Below are 15,907 nucleotides of genomic sequence, written 5' to 3' on the forward strand. Positions count from 1 at the left end.
AGTTCAAGCCTGAGTAGGGCTCTGCACTGACAGCTCAGAGCCTGGAGCCTGCTTCGGATTCTGTGTCTCCCTCTCTCTCTCTGCCCTTCTCCTGCTTGTGCTCTGTTTCTCTCTGTCTCAAAAATAAGTCTTTTTAAAAAAATTTAAAGAATTAAAAACAAATATACCAACTACTGGGAAAAGAAGACAGAAGGAAAAGCGTTCACGTACCCAAACTAAATCTTCATTTTTTATAGAAAAAAAAAGGAAATAAAAATTGCTTGCAGTAAACAAGAGATGTGGATGTGTTTCGACAAATACAGAATGGTACTGTATTTTTCTCTTCCTTATGATTTTCTTAATAACATTTTCTTCTCTCTAGCTTCCTTTATTGTAAAAGTACAGTGTAGGATACATATAACATACAAAATACATGTTAACCGACTGTTTAAGTTATAGGTAAGTCTTCTAGTCAACCGTAGGCTAGTGGTAGTTAAGTATTTGGGGAAGTCAAAAGTTATATGCAGATTTTCAACTGCACAGGGGTTCCATGCCCCAAACCTCCCCACATTGTCCAAGGCAACCGTATATTGTTTAGAGTCTGGTGGAAACAAACAGAAATAGTTAAAAAGAGTTTCTCCAGAGAGAAGACTACAGGTGGGTGAAAGGCTATTATTGCTTTTTGCCAATAAGTGCTTCTGGGTTATATGACTTCTTACCATGTGGATCTATTCCCATGATAAAAAAAAATTTTTTTTTGAATTTTAATAGGTAAAATTCTGGAAACGGATTCTCTGAATCAATGACAATGCTATGACAATATCTTTTGATGGTGTTAAAAAAGAATGGATCTGATTTAATAGCGCCCTGGGGAGCAATGGTATCCCCCACAATTCAATTCTGCAAACATTTATTGAGTAAATAGATTCTCTGTGACAGGACCTCTACTAAGCCATAGGGAGGATAAAAAGATGAATCAGACATGGCTCCTGCCTCCAGGAGCTTACAGAAAAGTAAGAGGAAAACACGAACACACAAGATAAGGTAGAATGGACTAAAGGCATAGAGTTCCATCAAAACACAGTAGGGCCTGGGAGGAAGGTCCGGCTACAGGATTTAATATAAGGCAATGAGGAAATATCACTCATGCTGCCAGTGACACCCAGACCCCCTTAGTTCTCTCTACCCCAGTAAATGCTGACAGCATCCCACTGAGAACACCTGTAACTCTTCACATAAAGGTGAAGGACCTGAACAGAAATACCATTATTTAAAGTGACCCTGGGGCGCCTGGGTGGCTCAGCCGGTTGAGCATCCGACTTCAGCGCAGGTCATGATCTCGCAGTTTGTGAGTTCGAGCCCTGCGTCGGGCTCCGTGCTGACAGCTCGGAGCCTGGAGCCTGCTTCCGATTCTGTGTCTCCCTCTCTCTGCCCCTTCCCCGCTCGTGCTCTGTCTCTCTCTGTCTCTCAAAGATGGATAAATGTTAAAAAATATTCAAAATTTTTTTAAAAAATAATTAAAAAAATACATAAAGTGACCCTGGACCACAGCATCTCACGACCACTGGCAAGTTAACAGAAATCCCCTGACCATGGGATTATGGTCTTTTTAAATAAAATACCTCCTGAGTGGAGGCCTTGAACAATGGATAAAATTTGGGCAAGCGAAGATCAAGGGGAAGGACGTTACACACAGAAAGAGTCAAAGAGGCAGAGAACAGAAACGTAAACATGGTTTTGCTTCTCTGTGGGATTCCCTGTGGCCGCTGAATTTCTCTTTTGAAGGATTCATCTGGCACTCCTGTAATTATGTGGTTCATGTCTGTCTTCCCCTCGTGAAGCTAAGCATTGGTTTATCTACTAACTGCATCCCCGATAATACCTGACATCCAGAAGGTGTTCAACAAGTAGACGGAACGAGAAATCCCAAAACAAGGAATGGAGAGAGGAGAGGCACGGTGGTAGCCTCATGTACAAGCCCACTCTTTGCCCTGAACGGCTACCCTTCTACCTGTAGAAATGGCGACTGGCGTCTTATAAGAGCCCCGCCCCCCCCCTCCCCTGTGAACTTTTGTCTGCAGTCATTTCTCCGGGCACCACAAGCCCCTGCCTACAACCTGTTTCTGTCTTCTTGCTTTCCACCCACCTCTTCTGGGCTCACCTGTGATCTGCGCTCAGATATGTTCATTTGATCAAAAAATGTTCATTGAGTGCTTATTGTGTACCAGACGCTGGGACGTGAGGAAGAACTACACATACATAATTTCTGCCCTCTCTGAACTTACATTCTCCTGCAGTAGGCAGATAATCATGCTCAAAAGAAAAATATTACAGACTGTATTTGAGTGATATGAAGGAAATGAAAAAGATGTTATGAGGTAGAATAACAGTCGATCTAAATTAGCCCCGTGTTGCCAGGGGAGGAAGGGAGTTATAAAAGACTTTTCTGGGGAAATGACATTTAAGCTGTGAGGAAATGTTTGAGAGATAAGGCTGGAGAACTTGGACCGAATCATTAAATCATTCAAGGCCTTACAGACCATATTAAGCTTTGCTGTAGTAATACCAGTAGCTTACAATAGCCATCTGTTTCTAACTCGTGTGATATGCCCATTGTGGGTCTTGTCTCTGCATTGTCTTCAAGCCTGATGGATCAGCCTTTATTGGGGCCAATGACACTCTTACAAGAGAGGGAAAAGAGGGAAAGGAGGAGCCATATATATGGCTCTTAAGCTTCTGCTTAGAAGTAACGTATATCACCTTGGCCCACATTTCATTAGCCCAAGCAAGTCACGTGGCTACTTTCGTCTTCCATGGGGTAGGACTACATAATCCCCCTGCAAGGCACGTGACCGAGCCTAATATCAGGGAGGCAGGGAATTAGAACCCTCTGCTAGGGAGGGACATCAAGTATTTTGCACAAAAATATAATTTCCTACACAGATTTTATCCTCAGAGCAATGGAAAGCCATTGAAGTGTCCTTAGCAGTAATAAGACACATTCTTTAAAAAGATCACTCTGGCTACAGTGTGGAGAAGGCTCAGAGACAGCCCAAAGTGGATGTTCGTTGGTTAGGATGGTGGTAAAGGTGGGAGAAAAATGATGACTTAGACTAGGGTGATGGCAGCGGAAATAGACATAAGTAGGTGAGTTAGAGAACATTCTTATGAGAGGAAATCTACAAGACCTGATGATTTGTTGCATATGGATAGTGAGGGAGAGAGGGAACTAACGAATGAGGCTAAGATTTGACTCTCGTACCTTCACATCATAGCTACCCATGCATTCCTAGACACCTTCTTCCATCAGTAAATAATCCATACCCTACTAAACCATTTCCCTCTCCATTCCAAATGCTGTCACCATCCCAAGCAACTTCAGTATCTATGTGAACAACCCATCCACTACCCGTGCCTTTCGAATCTTGTGCCTTCCCAACTCCACGGCCCTCTCCCCTGCTTCCCTTTGTTCCATGAGTCTCCATGACCACACCTTAGACCGTGCAGTCATCCAACAAGAAACGCTACGACTCTGAAGTCTCAAATCCTAAAAGTTTTCTTTGGCAACAGGCTGATAATCATATCAGCTTTGGATTTTTTTTTTAATCTTTTAATCCTCTTTACTAATGTCTGAATTTTTCACCTACCTAGGAAAATTCCAACCCTGGGTCAATCCCACATTTGCATCCCATGTATCTACACTAGGCTGTGAGCTCTGCTGAGAGACAACACACAATCACAAAGAATGAAATCTTTGCAAAATGTTGGCCGGAAAACTCAACAGGACCCCTCCAGCTGCTCTGAATATCTTCTAGGCTTCAGATGCTTAGTCTCCTGAACTTTCTCATCCACCTCTTCTCTGTATACCCTTGGGTTAAGACCTCACCTTCTACCTCCCATGAAAGCAGAAATGCTATACGACCTTCCCTTCATAGAGCTCCTTCAAAGGGAAATTACTCCTCACAGTTCCTGCAGTGAGGGTATGGCCAAGACTCACCTCACACGAGTCCATCCACTGTCCAGCCAAACTCAGATCATCCATTGACTGGCCAATAGCCAATCATTTGTAAGCCTGGCTCAGAAAAGTATCCAGTCTCCTGAATGTGAAATTGAGAAACTGAAGCTGCTGAATGAAGGTCAGTTGTGTAGCAAGTATGATCTGTGGGTACACAGAAGTTAGTATCAAGTAGAAACAAAATGGAAAAGAGGAAGCTGGTCAGCAGAGAAAGGAAAATGGAGCAGAGGTACGGGGAGAAGACGGCAATTCTCTACCATCCATTAGAATGGGAGAATCTTAGTTCTCAGTGCCAAATTCTGTAAGGCTGGCTCTCCTTTGGTTGCCTGGGCCCTTAAGAGTCTTCGTGTAGTCTGTGGTAGACCTTGCTTTTTCCCTATCCACTCTTCCTTCTCCTTTCCCCCCTCCCCCCTGAATAACACAACTCTGGCTTTGTTTGGAGGACAGCATGCCCAATTAAATATACTTGCCTCTCCAAACCTCTTGCAGATGGATGGCCATGTGACTTGGTCTGACCAGTGAGATAAACTGTAGTCTACTGTTGGTGCCTCTAGGGGAAAAAATTTTTTTATTAAAAAAAAAAAGCCTCAACTGACATGCACTTTACTCTTCCTTCCTGCCTGGAGATAAGGCATGATGCTTGAGGAACAGTAAAACATCATGTGGCCAAGAAAGCAAAAGCTACATGCTGAGTGTGGTGAATCAGGCAGCTGATTCACCCCTGAACTGCCCATCTCTAGATTCTCAATATTTGAGAACCCTTATTAGACTAAACACCTATACTTGGATTTTGATAATATCTCTGTCTCTTGTGTCCAAAATAGCCACAACTGAAAAATAAAACATCAGATAGAACTTTCTCCTCCTACCTGCCAATTCACCTACAAAGTCCACGCATCCACATCATCCTTTTCTTGCCAGAGAAGGAGGTCCTGGCTGCTAACAGGTCCTCACACATTCTAGACCCTGTGTCTGCTCAAGAACCCTGCTCTGTAATCTGCTCTCTTTCCCTTCTTTGCTCTGGCCCCTGCCTATGAGTATTAAGCCTACTCAACTCTCTCTCATTTAAAATAAATCCTGGTGCAATCCCTGTTGAAATAACACCAGCATTCTTCACAGAGCTAGAACAAACAATCCTAAAATTTGTATGGAACCAGAGAAGACCCCAAAAAGCCAAAGTTATCCTGAAAAAGAAAACCAAAGCTGCAGGTATCACAATTCTGACTTCAAGCTGTATTACAAAGCTATAATCATCAACACAGTGTGGTAGTGGCACAAAAACAGACACATAGATCCACGGAACAGAATAGAGAACCCAGAAATGGACCCACAAATATAAGGCCAACTAATCTTTGACAAAGCAGAAAAGAATATCCAATGGAATAAAGACAGTCTCTTCAGCAAGTGGGGCTGGGAAAACTGGACAGCGACATGCAGAAGAATGAACCTGGACGACTTTCTTACACCATCCACAAAAATAAACTCAACATGGATGAAAGACCTCAACATAAGACAGGAAGCCATCAAAATCCTCGAGGAGAAAGCAGGCAAAAACTTCTCTGATCTTGGCCACAGCAACTTCTTACTCAACATGTCTCCAGAGGCAAGGGAAACAAAAGCAGAAATAAACTATTGGGACCTCATCAAGATAAAAAGCTTCTGCACGGCAAGGGAAACAATCAGCACAACCAAAAGGCAACCGACAGAATGGGAGAAAGCATTTGCAAATGACGTATCAGATAAAGGGTTAGTATCCAAAATCTACAAACAACTTATCATACTCCATGCCCCCCAAAAAACAAATAATCCAGTGAGGAAATGGACAAAAGACATGAATAGACACTTCTCCAAAGAAGACATCCAGATGGCTAACAGACACATGAGAAAATGCTCAACATCGCTCATCATCAGGGAAATTACAAATCAAAACCACAATGAGATACCACCTTACACCTGTCAGATGGCTAACATTAGCAACTCAGGCAACAACAGATGTTGGCGAGGATGCGGAGAAAGAGGATCTCTTTTGCATTGTCGGGGGGAATGTAAGCTGGTGCAGCCACTCTGGAAAACAGTATGGAGGTTCCTCAAAAAATTAAAAACAGAACTACCCTACGACCCAGCAATTGCACTACTAGGTATTTATACAAATGATACGGGAGTGCTGATTCGAAGGGGCACATGCATCCCCAGGTTTATAGCAGCATATCAACAATAGCCAAAGTATGGAAAGAGCCCAAATGTCCATTGACTGTTGAATGGATAAAGAAGTGGTATGTATGTGCGTGTATATACATATATACACATATATGTGTGTATACATACATGCACACACAACGGAATATTACTCAGTGATCAAAAAGAATGAAATCTTGCCATTTGCAACAACATGAATGGAACTAGTGTGTATTACGCTAAGCAAAATAAGTCAGTCAGAGAAAGATAAATATATTATTTCACTCATATGTGGAACTTTAGAAACAAAACAGATGAACGTAAGGGAAGGGAAGCAAAAATAATATAGAAACAGAGAGGGAGACAAACCATAAAGGACTCTTAAGTACAGAGAACAAACTGAGGGGTGCTGGCGGGGTGTTGGGTGGGGGGATGGGCTAGATGGATGATGGGCATTAAAGAGGGCACTTGTTGGGATGAGCACTGGGTGTTACATATAACTGAAAAATCACTAAATTCTATTCCTCCAATCATCATTACACTATATGTTAACTAACTTGAATTTAAATTTAAAAATATGTACATATGTATATTAAAATTACATTAAATTAAATTAATAATAAAATAAGATAAAATAAATCTTGGTGCCCTCAATCCCAACTCTCTCTCCTCCTTGCTCCCTCCCTATCTTTCTTGTCTTCTTCAAGGTTCTAGTGGGGATTATCTTCAGTCTCACCTCCCATGTCATTCCCTTTCATTCACTCCTTAAAAACAACTTAATTCCCCCCCCCCCACTTCACTGAAAACTCTTTTCTGAAAACAGCTTTCTTGAAGTATAATTGATGTACAAAACACTGCACATATTTAACGAATACAGTGTGATGGTTTCGGACATATGTATACACCCACGAAGCCATCACTGCAATCAAGGCAATAGACATACTTGTCACTCTCAAGAGTTTCCTTATGTCCCTTTGTTTTGGTCTTTTGTTCTTTGTGTGTGTGTGTGCGTGTGCGTGCGTGCGTGTATGTGTGTGCGTGTATGTGTATGTGTGTGCGTGTGTGTGTGCGTGTATGTGTGTGTGTGCGCGCGCGTGCGCGTGTGTGTGTGTGTGTGTTAAAAACACTGCGCAGGAGAGCAACACTCTCAGTAAATTTTTAAGAGCACCATACCGGATTGCTGAGTCTAGGCATTCATCTTGCATTTAAAGAAAACTCTTGAGGGGCTCAGTCGGTTAAGCATCCGACTTTCGATCTTGGCTCAGGTGATGATCTCACAGTTGTGGGATCAAACCCCATGTCAGGCTCTGTGCCCAGCATGGATGCTCTCTCTCCCTCTCCCTCTGCCCCTCTTCTGCTAGTGCTCTCTCTCTCAAAAAAAAAAAAAAAAAAAAAAAAAAGATTAAATTAAAAAAAAAGAAAACTCTTGAATTCTCCAAGAAAAGAACACACTCGACACCCCCCATCCACACAATTTACTTGCTATTTACAGAAGACGCCAAGCTGCGTGCCGTCACTCGCCCCCAGACCTTGGCACAGACCCCCGCCCCGGGAAGCACTGCTCATTCTATGCCCCGTCTCACCCTGCACTTACCCGGCCCTCTTGAACATGCCCTTCAGGTCTCCACTCAGACATCACCTTTTCCTGGGAGCCATTCCTAAAATACCTTCATGCCTTCTGTTCCCAATTAAATTCTCGGTGCCTCAGTCCCCTCAACTATAGAATGGGATATAAATAGTACTTACCCTAGAGAATGTTGTAAAAATTAAATGGGTTAATATCTATAAATGCCTCAGACCCTTGGTTAGCACAGAGCAAAACTGTGTAAGTGCTTATTCAATGAGTAAATAAACAATTCACTTGCTAAAATTATTCCTGTTGGACAATTATCACGCTGTATGGAAACTGCCCGTTTGTCTCGCCTTCTAGACTAGTAGTTCTCAACTCTGGTTTCACAAGTGAATCACCTGGGAAGCTTTTTTAAAAAATCTGATCCCTAAACCATATCCAGACCAATTAAGTCAGTATCTATAAAGATGTATTCTTAACACACACACACACACACACACATACACACACACACAACTCCATTGTGTGACCAAGTGCAAGCCACAACTCTAAAACCATTGATTCTAATCCCTAGCTGCACAAAAAATTATCTGATGAGTTTTTTTTTTAAGTACTGATGTCCAGGCCCACTCCAGACCACCCTCAGAACGTCTGGAGGGGCAGTCAGGCATCAAAGCCCCTACACAGTATACAGTAAGGTATAAGAACCATTCTCTAAATCAGAGGTTGGCAAGCTATGGCTCGCAGGCCAAATCCTATCCTCCATTTGTTTTTGTAGAGAAAGATCTATCCAGACACAGCCACACTCACTCGGTCACATAGGTCTGTGGCTGCTTCCACGCTTCAAAGGCAGAGTTGGGTACTTGTACAGAAACTGTATGGCCCAGAAGCTCAAAATAGTTTCCTAAGACTCTTATTTCAACATTACATCCATATTCCTGAACTTGGTATGTGTCAAGCCTTTGAGAAATTACTTATCCACGTTAATATCCAGCCTCCCCTCCCAAAACTAACTGCCAAGATTCTTTTTTTCTTTTTTGCCTTACCTTATGGTTCCATACAACACACTCTGCACGTCTTGGAGACCGTGCCCTTCGCGGGAGGTTCCCCTAGCTCTAGGACACTTCATCAAAACAAGGCTCATTTTATTTTTCCACCAGTGAGGGGCTGCAAGCAGAGACTGCTCTCTGCTTCTCCAATAAGCAGTGGTCCTCTGGGAGACTCGACATTCTCCATTTAATTACCAGTAACACAGTCAGATTATTTCCCCTGGGCGTTACCTCATCACAGCCGGGGAAAGCCACTCAACGCGAGCAGAGGGCGGGGTGGGTTCCTTGGGACCCTGCTGCCCCCACCCACCCCCAGTAACAATACAAATAAAGGGAACTTAACGCCCAGCCTTCTTCTTTTCCGCTCATGTCATTTCATTTTCTCCACAAAAACAAACCAGAATATGTTTCAGCTCATTTGGCTCCGGGTTACCTCAAAAGAATGAGCCCCTTTTCAGCCCGTGGATATAGACACCAAAGGAACAGCTACAAATTTAAAACACGGCATTGTACCTGCTTCCGGTCTTTCCAAACCTTGTTGGAAAGATCACAGTGACTCTGGGAGGAGATACAGAGCCTCTGGGCTGCTGGGAAAGACATTGGTGAGAATCACAGGTTACAATCGTCCGAGGTCCTGTCCCCTCCTTGGAGGTTCAGCCGATGAAAACAGCCACTTTTGTGGCATGGTGCGATTTTATTTCTATTAATCTCCCTTGGCTGCCGGGGAGATCCCACCCCTGGTTTTTGGGATGCTCCCAGGTGATGATTCAACTACCAACTTACTCTGGCTCCTTAGGAGGATTAGTTGTTAGGCCGCATAATTTAGTTTCTGCAAAATAGGACTGATTTCCTCATGTGTTGTCTATTTGCATAGCAGTATCCCGAGGAGGAAATTCAGGGAGATGTAGACTTGGATGATGCTGCCAAAGTCCATCAAATCCAATCCCCCCTGCCCAGGCTGTATCGCTCCAGGATCATAGGAGTTTAGGACCACTGCTCATTTTCTAAAGGAAGAAACTTTAGTGACCTAAGTCGCTTATGTAACTATATTTCCAACAGCCTATGTGACATCTCCCCCCGTATAGCCAATAGGTTTGTCACACCTAGTGTGTCTAGTGTCTCCCGTTTATCACCAATCTCCTTCCTCTCCATATAATTATGCAGCGCCAGCATCCACTGCCCAGTTGTTCAGGTTGTGCACAACCTGAGGGTGGTGCCTGATTCCTCTCTCTCATCCAAGCTCCACTTCCAGCCCATCAGTGAGCCTGGTCACCTCTGCCTCTCTTACCCTCTGCTACTCCCCTAAACCAAGCCACCACCTCCATTACTTACGGCTGCTAATCCAAAAATCTCAGCTTTTACTCTTGATCTCCCTACAATGCATTTTCCATTCAGCAGTCACAGTTAATCTTCTGAAATGCAAATCCCATCAAGACATTCCACTGCTTCAAGTCATCTGATGGATTCTCTTTCACTTAGAATAAAATTCAGTCTCCTTTCCTTGGCCTCTAAGGCTATAGTCCCGTACGCAGAGATCAGGGTTTCGCAACCACGGACATTTGGGGCTGGAGAATTCTCTTGGTGGGGGGCTGTCCTGTGCACCGTAGGATGCTTAAATGCCGGTAGTATACCCGCACCCCGAATGGTGACCTTGCCCGTCAATCCAACCCATCTGAGGCCACCCCCCAACCTCCAACACTTGCCCTACCCTCGTTCACCAAGATCTGACGCCACGGTCCTGCTTGTTCCCAAATTTACATTTGCCGCTCCTTTGCCTCCTCCCAGATCTCCACATGGCCGGCTCCTTCCCATCAGCTGGGTCTCAATTCAAGCTGTCACCTCCTCAGAAAGACCTTCCCAACCATCCTGCCCAAGCAGCCCACCCATCCTTTAACCTTTAACCTCTGTCTCATTGCCCAGTTTTATTTCCTTCATAGCATGCATTAGTACCTGAAATTATCTTCTTCATTTGTTTGGTTCTATGTTGTGGTCTTTTCCTGGACTGTAAGCCCTATAAGACTTCATCCATCTTGCTCTCCACTCTTTCCCCAGTGACTACCTAAGTACTGCATACAGTAGGCAGTCAGTAAGTGGTTGTTATAGGACCCAATGAGTGGACCCATAAGACTACAGCTAACTCACATCTGCTAGGGCTGGACACGGATTCTTTCCCAGGCCCCAGGGCAACCGGATCTGTTTCAAGAGAATGGCAATCTGTCACAAGACAGATTATCTATCTCTGGTTAAGAATACAGGCTTCTTGGGGCGTGTGGGTGGCTCGGTGGGTTAAGCATCCAACTCTTGGTTTCAGCTCAGGTCATGATCTCATGGTTCATGGGTTCAAGTCCTGCATCGGGCTCCGTGCTGGCAGCATGGATGGAGCCTGCTTGGGATTCTCTGTCTCCCCCACCCCTCCCTCTGCCCCTCCCCTGCGTGTGCACTCTCTCTCATTCTCTGTCTCTCTCTCAAAATAAATAAACACTTATTAAAAAAAAAAAAAAGAATACAGCCTTCCTGAGTTCAAATCCCAGCTTTGCCATTCATCAGCTGTGTGACCTTGGGCAGGACGCTACACTTTCTAACCCTCTGTTTCCTTGTCTATAAAATGGGAAAAATAAAGGTCTCTTTCTCCTAGGATTGGTGCAAAGATTAAGTGAGATAATAAGCACAAAACACTTAGAGTGGTATTCTATATTTAAGCATAAAAACACTTAGAGTCAGTTCTGTGTGTTTGTTGTTTGTCGTTGTTATGATACATTGTTTCACTGAGTAAGAACTTTCCTGGGGAAGGTGACCTCACTGCAAGATGTGAAATTCCACTGCCTCCTCAGCCATCTACCCTGGGAGAGGAAAAGCAGTCCCGCGGAACTTTCTATCAGGGACTTTTTCTCCCGAAAGCTATTTCCCTCCAATGCAAATAAATCTGATTTTATCTTGAGCCCAAGCAGAGAACTACCTATGTAGTAGTAACCTTTAATAGCCCAGAACAATATAATTGCTACTTCTTAGCATTCTCTTCTCCAGGGTAAATAATACTAATGCCTTGAATGCCTACTTGCTTTTCCCACTTTCTGATCTCTTACATTCATTGTTCTCAATTTGGAAAGAGATCTAAATGAAGAGAAAGGAGAGCTGCTGTTGTCATAGCAACTGCAAAGGGACAGACAACCCAGTTGGGATGAAATAAGAAAAGTCGGGTTGTTTATGTTTTGTTTTTTCCATTTTTCTTCCTGATTGAAAACATTCCATTGCTTTGAAACGGAGGCACGTGGCTGACACTGTCATTCTTACCCAGTGCCTCCTGATTCTTCCCTCTCCACCACCTGACAGAGAGGGGGACCTGTCAGAGTATGATGAGAGAAGGTGCTTGGGGACATCTCTATTGAAAAGCATCCCCTGTTTTATCACCTTTAAGGCTGAGTTTTGTGTTCATCCAACACAGTACACAGCCTCTCTCCCTACTTTCTGTCTTGGTTTGCATTACAGGTGGGCACCTGCCTATTCCCCAGCTACACTGATAAATTCTTCAAGATCAGGAACAGGGCTTATTCCCTATGTTCAAAAAAAGATTAAAAAAATTTTTTTAAACTATTCTATTTTTTTTTTTGAGACAGAGAGAGACAGAGCATGAGCAGGGGAGGGGCAGAGAGAGAGGGAGACCCAGAATCCGAAGCAGGCTCCGGGCTCTGAGCTGTCAGCACAGAGCCCGACACGGGGCTCGAACCCACAAACTGCAAGATCATGACCTGAGCCAAAGTCAGACGCTCAACCGACTGAGCCACCCAGGCGCCCCACCAAAAAAAGATTTTTTAATCACACAAATAAAAGAGCAGTTGTACAATAACTCGAACAATCTACACACACACACCCCTTCATTTCATTTACATTGAATCCAAATGCTAATACTTGAGTTTATTGTCTCCACTGTATTTCATGTTTTCTACTGTTGTCTGTCTTAATTTTTCTCCCTTTCCCTCTAACTTTTGTGGGATTGATGAAGTTTTCTTTGTTCAACTTTTCTACTTGTAGAGTGCCTATATCTATATATCTCCAAATATAGAGAGAATACTTAGATACAAATGTAAACTTTATTTTTCTCTCCACAGGGATAGTTAATCAATGTTTATACCCTCCTTCTGATGACACCCTTAGCTTTCATTTGTCCCCCCAGCTCTCCAATCCCACTCCCCGTGTGGAAAGCATCTGGGTTTTTACTCTAAATTGTTGCCCTGTTTGCATTACCCATCAAAATTTGTACCCTTAAATGTTTGTTGTGTTATCACTGTGCCTTTTTCAGGTCCCAGATCTTCCCTTCTCTTTGAATTTCCATTTTCATTTTTGCTGAAGTACATTCTGAAATAACGCTTTCAGAGAAGGACTCTCAATGATAAAACTCCTAAATATCTGTAGAGAGGACAAATGTCTTTACTCTCCCCATACCCGACTGATAGTTTGAATACAGGATTTCAGGTTCAACACGAGTTTCTCAGAATTTCGAATTCTATTTTCTCTGAGGATCCGAGAAGTCTGATGCTAATCTAATTCTCTTTTCTCTCTTGGAAATCTCGTTTCTTCCCTTCTGGAAGTTTCAAGAATGTTCTCTTTATCTTTGGGGTACTAAAGTTCACCTAATGTGTCCTAGTGGGTTTTTATTGTTTATTAGTGACCCTGCTCAGCACTCTGTACATCTGTCTTCAGCTCTAGGAGATGTTCTTCTACCGCTTCTGTTATCTGCTCCCCCTTTCATTCTCTATCCCCTTTTAGAACAGCTAGTCAATACACTGTGTAACTATAAGGGCCATCTTCCCTTTTAATCTGTCTCTTATGCTTTGCACTTCTGGATCCTTTATTCCATGTTCTGCAAGAGTCCCTTACTTCCGGTTTTCTAATTCAGTCTTCAGCCCTCTTATTGACTCGAGTTTTGTTTTACAATCCTACTTTAAAATTTCAGGGCCTCTGATTTCCCATTTTTTTCTTAGTGGCTTTCTACGGTTCTGAGAGACTCCTGAATCTCTCTGAGGAACTCATACTAAGGCCAATCTTTTCTTCCTTCCCTCTTTAATCCTTTCTCAGAAGTTAGTTTCACTGTTTGGTGGGTTCCATACCTCTCTTGTGATGTTGGTTTTTCTCACGTGTCTGGTGGGTTTTTTTTCCCCTTGTATTTTGCAGACGAGGGTTTTGAAGGAAAATATTTGGCAGGTAGACTAAATTTCTTCAGCTCAGGTAAGATCTCTAGTTACCTGGCGGCAAATTCAGGTTTTGATCATAAAAGCTCTCCCTCGGGTGATTTTGCAGGTTAGAGGTAGGGCAGTGACACGTGGTGGCATGGTAGACTTCAAGGTGGTTCCCATGGTCCCTGCCTCTTGGCATTCAGGTCTTTTCATTACCCTATCCCACTGGGTGTGGTGACTGACTTCCACCCAATAGGATATGACAAGGTGATGGCTCCCCTGATGATGTCACATAATGTTAAGACACTTTCATGCTGGCAGACTCGGGGTCTTTCTTCTCTCTCTCCATTACTGGGTTTGAAGAAACAAGCTGTCATAAATCCCACCGCCACAAGGAAATGAATTCTGGCAACAACCTCAGGGACCTGGGAACAGAACCTTCCACAGTCCAGCCTCTAATGAGAAGCAAGCTGTGGCTGATGACTTGATTGCAGCCTTGTGAGACCCCAGACAGAAGACCAGCTGAGCTATGCCCAGACTCTTGACCCACAGAACCGGTGAGAAACGTGTATGTGTGTTAAGCTGCTAAGTTTGTACTAGTTTGTTATGCAGCAGTAGATGCCTAACATAGTGTTTGCCCTCCCGATGTAAGGACTCCCTTCTCTTCTTGGGGACATTGGTTAACTGGGTGTGTTAGCCCACTTCTCAATCCTCAGTGACCACTTGGGAGAGTTTCCTTCTAGGAAACACACACACACACTGTAAACAGGTGTACTTTCAGCTTATCCTGGGGGCTAAGCCTGGAATCAAGAGTTCCAAATCCTTTTTTGCTATACAAAACAGTCAGACTACAGCACAGTCAAATAAAAAGGAGTGGCCATTTTCATGGTTGAAAATAGATGCAAAATTCCTAGATAAAATATTAGTGAACAGGATTCAACAAAACATAAAAGAGTAATAAATCAGGAGCATTAGGATTCATTTCAGAAATGCAAAGACAGCTTAGTATTAAGAAGATTTAAGAAATTATTCATCAGCTTCATCAGAGAATTCAGTATATGATGAGGTAACATTTCAGTTTGGTGGTTAAGTTATAAATTAGTAAGTAAATGGTGTTGAGACCGCTGGCTAGCCTTTTGAGTGAATACTTCTAGATCCTCCGTTCATCTTTTATATCCTAACAAATCTCAAAAGGACAAAAAAATTTTAAGTAAAAAAAAAATTACTTGAAACAAAGATGGATTTTAAAATAAATTCAGAATGGGAAACCTTTCCAACTGTGGCACAAAATCCAGAGGCCATAAAAGAAAAGATTAAATACAGATAAATAAATTGACCTCATAAAAAAATTTCAATGTCTGCACAGCAAAAAAATACAAACCGGTGCAGCTGGCCATCTGTTTTGGGAGGAAAGAGAAGGGAACTGAGGTGTAAATATATGTAAACCCAATGAGCAGAGAGACTGGCCTGGCCTAAATGGAGAGTGATGGATACATCAGAGAAAAGGTAGGTGCATATTGGAAGTACACAGAGGCTGGTATATTCCTATCCATTACAGAGCATCCACCAGGGACAAAGCACTGTACACTTTAGGGGACAAAATGCTCAGCCGCTTGACATCAGTCAGTATCTGTCATAAGCCACCCTAGTCTTGGCACAATGGGTGCATCCAATAACTGACCCACACACCTCGGAAGGGTCATCCACGCATCAAGACTATCTGTAGGGTCAGCTGAGGTCTCTTTTTAAAAAATTTTTTTTAATGTTAATTTGTTTTTTGAAAGAGAGAAAGAATAAAAGTGGAGGAGGGGCGGAGAGAGAGGGAGACAGAATCCAAAGCAAGTTCCAGGCTCTGAGCTGTCAGCACGGAGCCAGACGCAGGGCTCGAACTCACGGACCGTGAGATCAATACCTGAGCCGACGTCGGATGCTTAAGCGATTGAGCCAC

Source organism: Prionailurus bengalensis, chromosome E3, assembly GCF_016509475.1.
Source record: "Prionailurus bengalensis isolate Pbe53 chromosome E3, Fcat_Pben_1.1_paternal_pri, whole genome shotgun sequence".
Taxonomy (NCBI): domain Eukaryota; kingdom Metazoa; phylum Chordata; class Mammalia; order Carnivora; family Felidae; genus Prionailurus; species Prionailurus bengalensis.